Raw genomic sequence first — 9,823 nt, forward strand, 5'->3', positions numbered from 1 at the left:
CCGGCGGGAGGGAGGGACGCGCTCCGCGGCCACCGCCCCTCAGCCGGCGAGAGGAGACAGCTCCACGGGGGAAAGGGGGGTGGTCTCCTTCTCTCGGCCCGCCCCCGGGCTGTAATGTTGGCCTGGCTGCGCTCACCGTTCCGCCGACGGGGAGCCCGCTCCAGCAAGCCAAAACGTACTAGAAAAATAGCCCCAAGCCCCCCTGAAAGACATCTGGAAACCTCACAGCCCTGAAGGGGGCTGGCGGCTGTGGGTAGGGAAGGCCCTCAGCGATCGGCGGTGGCGGCTGGACGTGAGGGTGGGATCGCATCCCACCTGGGGAGGAGCAGCGTCTGGATCCCGTGTGAATCGCGCGGTTGTGTCTCGGATCTAGTCCTGCGAGGGGGGAGAGGCTGAATGCCAGGGCACTGTGTCACCATAAATTTAGCCCCTTGTCTTATGACATCTCCACTTCAAGCTAGGAGAAGAGCTCCAGATGAGAGGGCACTGTACAATCACTGAGGATAAATCTTTTCTATTCACAAATAAATGGTACGTGCTGTCGATGTAGTCAGCCGTCAGGAATTGATACTGCGTACTGAAACATCGTTGTGTAGAATGAACCGGCAGAAAGCCTGCAATCCGGCCAAACGCTGCACACAGCATTGTGTCAAAATACAGGCACGGGAGACCTCATTATCCCACGAAATATTTACTCCCAACTATGCCATTCCTTTTTGCCAGTAGTTGTGGGTCAGACAGACCATAAAGCATTAATTCAATAACTGGGCACTGTGCAGACTTATTGATCTTTAGTTTTATGCATTGGGTAATTTTATTGCTATCAAAATACATATTCAGTCCGTAAGATTAAATATAGGTGACATCTATCCTGGCACTGGCTTCAGTTTACAGTTTCTTGTAGCAATATACATGTGAATAAATGGGACATTTCTGCCACCTTGTCACAGAATGTGAATACTTGCTTCATTTTATTTATTTTTATAAATTAAGCTGATTACAAAGCAGAAATTCCAAGCAACCTGTCTGACAAAAAGTACCTTGTATTTGCTCTGGAAGCAAATATAACGAGTCACTTAAAAATCAGAGTAATCTATAAAATATCCTCTTCTTTGATAATTAAAAAATCACTTTATGCATCATGTCTTCTTTAATGGGTAAGTCTTTTGTGCTGTATTGCAGTGCCTGAAAAGGTAAATTCAGAACCTTTTTTAAACATCTCTTGCCTCTGAGTAAATATTTTAAATAACATGTTTTCATCTAGGATAGTTTCCTACCTTTAGTGGAGATTGGCTGCATCAGCACAGGTAATGGCATTCCCATAATGAAGATGAGAGTTAAGCCTTTAAAATGAGCGTGTGTGGTTTCTGTTTTCTTACACCTTCTACTCTTCTTGAATCAAAATTATGGAAATATAAAAGCAGCATCATACCAATTGGTACCTGCTCAAGGCCTACAGGTAAGGAGAAAAGATGCTCCCTGGTACCTTGCAACAGCAGGTTCTTCCCTTCTTCTGGAGCTGTGGGTTTGTGGGTTGCTGGGTTGGCATCTCTCCTCTTTTGCATCATTGCACTGTTTGATTACCTGCACGCTGCTGTGTTTAACAACCTGTTTTCTGGAGCACTTCTTTCATGTTCACTGTTCTTCACATTTGTTCCAATGTGGTATGTTAATTTCCAGCATACAAGGCCTTCTTTTGTTCTTAGCAGGTGCGATGGAGTTCAAAAGACTTTCAGGCTTCTTTTCAGTGTTTTTTCCTTTTATTCTTTTACCCTTGATGCATGTAGAGCTCCCACAGCTCAAATGGGAATCATGGATTCATCACAGAAGGAGAAAGAAAAAAGTTGGGCTGACTGAGACGTCCACCTGTAACATAAGTTTTAAGCAATAATAAATTCACATCTCTCATCTCCAGCACTATGAAGCAGGAGGCTTTGCCTACTGAAGTCATGATTACATTTGTGCTTTCATCCAGAAAATGTCTAAATGCTACTGAAAGCACTGAACCCTCACCCTTACTTCACCACCCCAGCTTAGCACTCCTGTAACCTGCCTTCTGCAGCATTGGCAAATATGCAGCCCTGCAGCAAGCCAGTCTAGCTGAAAGCTGTCCTTTTCCTTTCTGTGATGTAGGTAAAATACAACTAATGTCTAAACAAAACCTGATTCTGACTTAGAATCAGTTTCTTTGTGTAAATGATGAAAGTTTTTGCTTATCAGATCAATGGGCTATTAATTCTTTACACAAGAGGAAATCATAAATCCTTCTCTTATGGCCTTTCCTTTTCTCCAATCCTCTTCACATCCTGCAGCATCTGATACTCTGCTCATCATGAGATTAGTGCCAATTTTTTTTAATAGTAAAATAAAGTATCTGTTACATTTTTGGTCAGGACTAAAAACCAGAATCCATACATAAATCATTAGTGATGCTGTGCTTTCCCATGCATTTTGCCGCTTGATTCCCAGCATGAGTTGTAAATGAACCTAACTAACAAGGTGGGAAAGAGCATCATATATCACAGAGTCAACCTTCTGAGGACTGGCACGCAGCTGCCCTTCCCATACACTCCATGGGAGCTACACCGTGATGCAATGTATGTGGCTGTGGAAGGAGTGTGAGCACCCATCAGGAATCTCCATTGCTCTAGCTGTGACATGTTCAATGGTTCTTTCAGCATCTGTGATCATTCTTATTACAGTATAATAGTGCTTATTTATTTTCATGCACAAGGCTCCACATATGTGCAAGCAACAGCTCCATCCATGCTTTGCTCTGTGGAGACAGGATGAGTATATAACTTCAGCATCCATGCTAAAGTGCTTTTCAAATTCTGGGAAACCATTGTATCAGCTGGCATTAATCTCATTTTATTTCTGATTGTAGAGATCCAGCTGAAATTAACTGAAAAAAGCAAGAGCTTCAGGAATGGATCCTGAGGTGATACATAATGGAGAACAGGGCTGTGCACTGCTTTATTTTAAAGCAGTGTGTGGAAAAACAAGGTATGGCAATTTCTCAGCTAGCGTCAAGTAGGACAGCAGATCAGTGGAGATGGAGTAGTTTATACCTGCTGCAAATCAGGGGTCATACTCTTATTGAACACAAATAAAGTCTTTCATACTTCCATACTGCCGTCGCTCGCTGGAAAGCCCGGGCGGCGCTCCACAGTGCATGAGACAACTGCAGGAGGTCGCGAGCGGCCGCAGTCTGTCCTGGCCGGGAAGCAACTGGCTGCCGAGGGCAGAGTTGCTCCCTAGCGACCTGGAGCTCCTTGGCGGTATAGCCATACGATGCGCTCCAGAGAGACAGAGAAGGTTTGCTTGGCAGCGCGGCAGGGTGAATCAGGTGGAATCGTCAAAGGAAGGCACGAATCAATCAGTTACCCGTGGAAGGAACGAGGATTTATTTAGGGCAGGGCAAGCACAGAGGGGACGGGGGTCACGAATAACTGACAAAGAACCTCCCCCTGGTCAGGCCTTATAAAGCCGACCCAGGGGGCGGGAGAGACACTACAGGACCAATCAGAAGACATTACATCAAATGAGGTGACACTGGACAACAAATCAACTGGACACTGAGGAGTGGCTTTCCCCCCTAGCCCAATCACCACCCGAACCTTAGGGAACTTTCCAGACTCTGGGAGTGGGGCGAGGGTGATGGACAGGGGGGTCACCGGGGAAATAGAGGAGGGGGAACACTAATTGACACAAGAATTAACATAAAACAAGGAGGACCCGGCTGACAGACAGATAACGGACACCGTGGAAGGGGGAGGGAGCCCTGGAAATCCCCTACTCAGACGCCATCTTAACTCCATTATACTTAATGGAAATAAAATATAAAACTTGTAAAACCCAACTCCAGCACATTAAAACAGTAGAAAACAACATGCACCCCAATACCATACAAAGATTTTGCTTTTTCTCTGGCCATCTCTTCAGGCCGCACTCTGTCTATGGTGTATCCTTTGTTCTCTGCAGCAAACCTTTTATTCCTTGATCACTGCCATAGACCTATAGTAACCTATAAGAAAGGATTTCCTAATTCCCTCTTCACCTCCCTTTATCTGCACTTCCTAATTTTTTTTTACCTCCACCATTGTATAAGAATATATTCTGCTACTAAATTATTTAAAGCTGTTTAGGTCTAATAAGCTATGGAGGGTTGCTGCTTGTAAAAAAATGATATTGTAAAATAAAATCTGCAGGATTAGGTTTTGCATTTTGATGGCAAAGGACTTGCAGGCTTTGGATCAAGTTCAGTCCTGTGTTCAGTAATGCAATGTTAGAGTCGACTAGTCTGTGTGAGATGTTATTATATGTTATCAGTAGCAACAAATTTCTCTGGCTGCTGTAAATAACTGATATCTATTATTGTATAATTTTGCTATTTAAGATCTCAGAGATTCCGGTGAATCTGAGAAGAATCTATCACTTCACTATTCAACCACAAAAGAAATGTTTCTCTAATATAGTTGTCTTCTTATTTTCTTTTCTTGTCTTTTGTTTTGTAGCAAAAAAAACAGTGTCATGAAGTCTGCTGCACTTCTGTTCTGATGACTGCCTGCTAATAAATGATAAGCCTGAACAGCAGTTCTTGCACTTCAGCTTGTTTTTAAAGAATGGATTTAGTTACAATCAAACGTTTATGTTCCTTATCCCCTTATTGCCAGTGGGTTTTGATTTGCACATCCTGAGCAATACAACTAATGCTGAAATCATGCAAAGATGTCTGTAAATGTTCTTAGAGGTCCTTACAATCTATGATGAAAATGGACAGAGCTTGCTGCTATTAAAATGTACCCTTTATAATCATTTGCCTAATGTTCATTTCTAAAAGGAGTTATTTCCAAACCTGACAAGGTTTGTAAGTCTGGGGAAAGTTCAGTTAGTAGAAAACAAATGTAATCCCCCTGAAGCATGAGGAACAGAGGTGAAAGATGTTAGAATAGCTGTGTCTGGCCAGTATCATTTAAAAGGAGCAACAAAACAAATGTTGGACAAGAGGATTCCTTTTGCCCAAGGAAGCTGTTGCAAGCTGCACACCTTATTTCTTCTGATATTTTTTGAATGACTCAGTGTCAGGGGCTTAAAAAGCAGCCCTAGTCACTACCTTGAGGTTAGGATAGGTGAAAGACTCAGGCCTAGGATTCACCAGAAATTATGGACATGTTGCTGTGATGCACTGAGTGATCTCAGTCCTGTTTCTTCGGGGTTGGTTTATGGAGGCTTGTGATCTTTAGAGTGTATTCACTAGTCCATAGGTTTGGGTTCTGTCTTCAGTGGCTTTTGCTGAATCAGGACAGAGTGGGGAATAAGCACCTTCAAGCAAAGCAGCTTTACAACTTTTGCAGGCTAAGAACAAACTACAAAAAGGGAGAAGAAGAGAAAAAATGGGAGACAAGGGATTTGGGAAAAACTAGACAAAAAACCATCAAGGACTGTACTGCTCCTACCTAATGAAAGATCTTACTGACTGTAAATGAGGCACATAGCTTATCTCTGCCCTGACACTAAAAGCACAAATACAGCGAGTAGTGCTCCAGATGGTACAGCCTTGATAATGATAGTAGTGAAATGTCAAGAGAGTCTCTAACACAGGATGTGCCATCCACTGCCTGTCACTGCAGGTAGTCACTAGCCTTCAGAATCAACAATACAGTGCCAACGTAGAGGACAAACAAATTTCTCACCCATCTTTCAGCTGCAAGAGGTCAGGGCTGTTCCTGACGTGTTTGCTTGACCAGGTTTTGAAAAACACCACCAAGAAGGGTTTCCTCCACAGGCAGCCATCTCTGCTGTTGTTCCCTTGATCAAATTATTTCCTGTGTCAAACTTGAAAGTCCTCTGCTGCAGTTTCAGACCATGTAGAGAAGAGTTTACACTGTTATTAATGTCTCTGTTGCCTTGCTAAGGAATCAAAACTAGCACAAGTACAGCTGCCCTCAGTACAGTGTTGGTATGGGGATCATGGTGCAAGGTGTGTGAAATGGGCTCCATGTCTGAAAAACACTCTTCTCTTTCCCCCCTGCCTCCTGCCCCAGCCCTTTCCTTTTAGGTATAGCAGATCCTTTTTTTATCCTTGTGGAAACAGCATGGGGAGCTGGTGTGTTTTTACCAAAGAGCAATAGTGACCAAGGGATTCACAGCCCCTTATTACCATTGCCTGATGCAATCTTGCTCACACATTATAGGACGGAGTCATGGGAACAAGGCTCTGCAGCACATCCATTCCAGCTCCTCCCAGTCAGTGCAGGGCTTCATCTGCCCCTGTGAGGTGTACATTAGCACCACTAGCATTGCTCTTCCCATAATTTCTACATTTTGAGGCTAGGAGGAAGGAGACTGAGAAAGAGGAACAGATCCACTTTTTCCATTAGTCACTGAAATGGTCTGTGTTAGCCAAAAGCCTGTGCATGGATAATCTTATCTTTTGACTTTTTCTTGGCTGTCAAGTTCTGATTTGCATCTTTAAAAAAAAATATGTTGTTTCAGAAAGCATGAGGAAAAAGGTCAAATTTCAAAAAATGTAGGTGACTAGGATCTTAAGAAAGAAACCAACTACTGCTGTAACAATGGTAAAACCCCTTTGGCCATGTAAGTAACAAAGAGCAAAGAAAAAGGTGTGAGATTTTGTTTCATTTAAGGGAAGGATAAGGTTAAAACCCATTAAGGATACTAAAGGTAATCTAAATCTAGTGGAAAGCAAAATTAGTATTTTTGCTCAGTATTTAGTAGCAGAGAGATTACAAAATGTGGCTGTGAAACAGGGTAATGGGAATAAGTGAAGGAGAACAAATTACCACATTCAGGGTTTGGGTGAAAACTAAACTTAGATTATTTATTACTCAGTTTAACTGGGATTTATAAGTTGGCAAATGAAACTGTAATTCCCCTAGTGATGTTTATCCATACAGTGAGCAAATTAGCAAGTACTGTGTGGTTGGGGAACAGCACATACAGGACCTGTTTAACCAACAGAGGAAATCATGAAGCCATCCATTACCAACCATTAATTGACCTTGGCAGGATGCAAAGATTTAGTACAGAGGTTGAAGAAAAGATTAATAGGAAAGATGGAGATAAATAGAAAAAATATTATGTGCGTTTGTAATATATCATTCAGAGTGGAGAAACTCACTACTGTTCTCTGGCAAGAAGAGCAATTCGGTAGCTGTCACTTTTTGCACAGTTGCAGTAACATAACTGGTAATTTCCCATGTAGACCAGTAGCAGGTTAATAAAATTATCTTACAGTAAGTGAGGATCCAGAAGAAAGGGGGGGCAACCATGTGCTTATTGTCAAAGGGAATGCATGGGGCTAGAGGAAAGGTAGTAGGGGTGGTAGTAAGGTATTAAAGGAGAGGATTTAGGAGTACTTTTAAGAGACATTTGTATTAACAATGTCTGTACAGCGAATAAGGAAAAAACACAGTGAATTTTGCAGAGGATAATTAGAATGCTGTAGTATAAGACCTCAGTGAAATGGGCAATTGTGAATGAAGGATTGGTAGCTTTAATAGGGGTAACGGTGTATTGACCAGAGTCCATGGTCACAGCAATCTGCCTGCAGGGGAGCTGGTCAGTTGTAGTCCAAAAAAAATTCATTAAAATTGGAGCAGATGCAGAAAATGGGAATTGAGAGTCTGTTTAATGAGGAAAGCTGAGAGCATTTTGGCATGTTTAGCAGAATGAGGGCTGGAATGGTATATAGATGCTGTTCATAAAAAAGAGAGAGATATAAATATACAGCTATATGTACACTAGGGAGGTATGTACATACAGCTGTATATTTGGATATATATAATGGAAAAATTATTATATGTTCCCCATGATGAAATTAAAGCCAAAAAAAAAAAAACAAACAAAAAAAGGAGTGATTCACTATCAGAAGAGGAAGATTTTGGAGCAACCTATCAGTGAGGCATTTTGGAAATACTTCAATAAACTTCTTGGGTAAAAAGTGCTATAATGTGGAAGTTGTGAGCCAGTAAACCAAGATTCTCATATTTCTGTGACTCAGGGAAGTACAGTAGTCTCAAGGGACACAAAAGACCTTCTCCTTATTCATCAACAGTGATACCTTCTAGGAGCCAGTGAATATGCAAACAAAGTTGGTTTTTTTCTTCATAAATTCCTGCTGAGGGAGGGATATTGGCAAGTGAGATGTTTGTAATATCCACTAAGCTTCAGTGTGAGATTTCCCACAGCTGGCTTTTAAAGTCTAATTGTCATTAACAGTTCTGCACATGTTGTGTTTATGTGAGGATGGAGAGCAGGCATCTAAACCTGCTTCAAATTCTGCCAAGGGAATGACAAGCCAAATTACTGATCCGACAGATAAGAGAAAGTTAGAAAAGGATGGATCTAGGCAGTCTTGCATTTTATGGCTTGAAGGGAGATTTTTGTCTGAAGTGAACTCCCCATTCAGACAGTTTCCTGACATGTGTGTTTATTTCCTCAGCTCTCTCCTGATGTTTAACTGTACAAATATTTCCATCATCTAGTCCTGAGCTTCCAGGTCTAACAATAATGAGAAGACAGCTGAAATATGAAAGTAGGGCCCTCCTGGAAGCCATTTAAAATCTATCAGTCTGACATAGAAGAGGCTACTTATAGTGTTGTATTTAGATTTTTCCTAACCTGAGCAGATAAGGAACGTATGTGGGATATTCTCCCCTTTTTTCCTCAGATATTCTAGCTTTGAAGAGCATTTTGGGTCACAGAATAGAGGAATGACTTGGTTGTTGTTTAGTTCCTCCATCACTGTCACACTGCATGCAGTTCACCATAAGGCTGATTATTCCTCTGCAGTTATGAAGATAATAAGTTGCAGAATACAGAAGTTTGTGTGCTTGAACAATGAAAGAGGTGACTGCTATCACCATAGAAAATCTAAATTCTGCTGAGGTAACTGTGACTGGTTTGGACTTCCTTAAGTAGTTAAATAAATTAACATTACTTCTCCATATATGTGTAACTCAGTTGCCATATCACATCAGAATTAATCAAATAACCTTTGCGCTGTTCTGGAGTAACGTTGGCCCTTATCAAGTAGTACAAATATTGTTGCATCCAGGATCAAGCAGGTCATGCTTTTCACAACTATTTTTTTGAGCATTAACTACAGCATCTTTCTGGTCCAGAGGCTCCTTAACACACTGGGCCAACTTCTGTAAAAGTTATAGATTCCAGGGACTAAGGGGGAGGAACTGATTGGAAAACTATTGATCATAGTTGACCATTTTAAGAAAATGACAGCATGAGAGAAGCAAAATAGAGGTAATGGGCTTCAGTAAAGCAGATGTTGGTAAAATTTGTGAGAGGATTCTTTTGGAGGGATAATTTAAAGACAAAGAAGTGCAGGAGAGATAGTGATTACTGAAAGAAGCTGTATTTAAGACACAACAGCAAATTATTTTGCTGCAAAGGAGAAGGAATCAGCATAAGAAGGAATAGCTGGAGCAGAAGCTCTTTAAAGTCTTGCATGTTTAAAAGGGATTTATTTACAAATTAGGAGCAAAGACATCTGTCTGAAGCTGAGTAGAAACAAAATAGACCCAAAGTTCATGGTTAAGCCCAGATGGGTAAACTACACAATGACTTACTACTATTGAGGGTGATAACAAATTAATGTGAAAAGATTGTGTGAACACTAAAAAAGCAGAAAAAAGCAAACTAAAATTCTGGCCCATTCCTTAATAGACAAGGAATACAAATAATAGGCCATGATGAGAAAGCCAAGATATTTAATGACATCTTTGCTTCAGGCATGACATAAATTGTTAGCAAATGCCTAAAGCATTTAGGTTGTTTGCAA

The sequence above is a fragment of the Geospiza fortis genome, unplaced genomic scaffold, assembly GCF_000277835.1.
Source record: "Geospiza fortis unplaced genomic scaffold, GeoFor_1.0 scaffold265, whole genome shotgun sequence".
NCBI lineage: Eukaryota > Metazoa > Chordata > Aves > Passeriformes > Thraupidae > Geospiza > Geospiza fortis.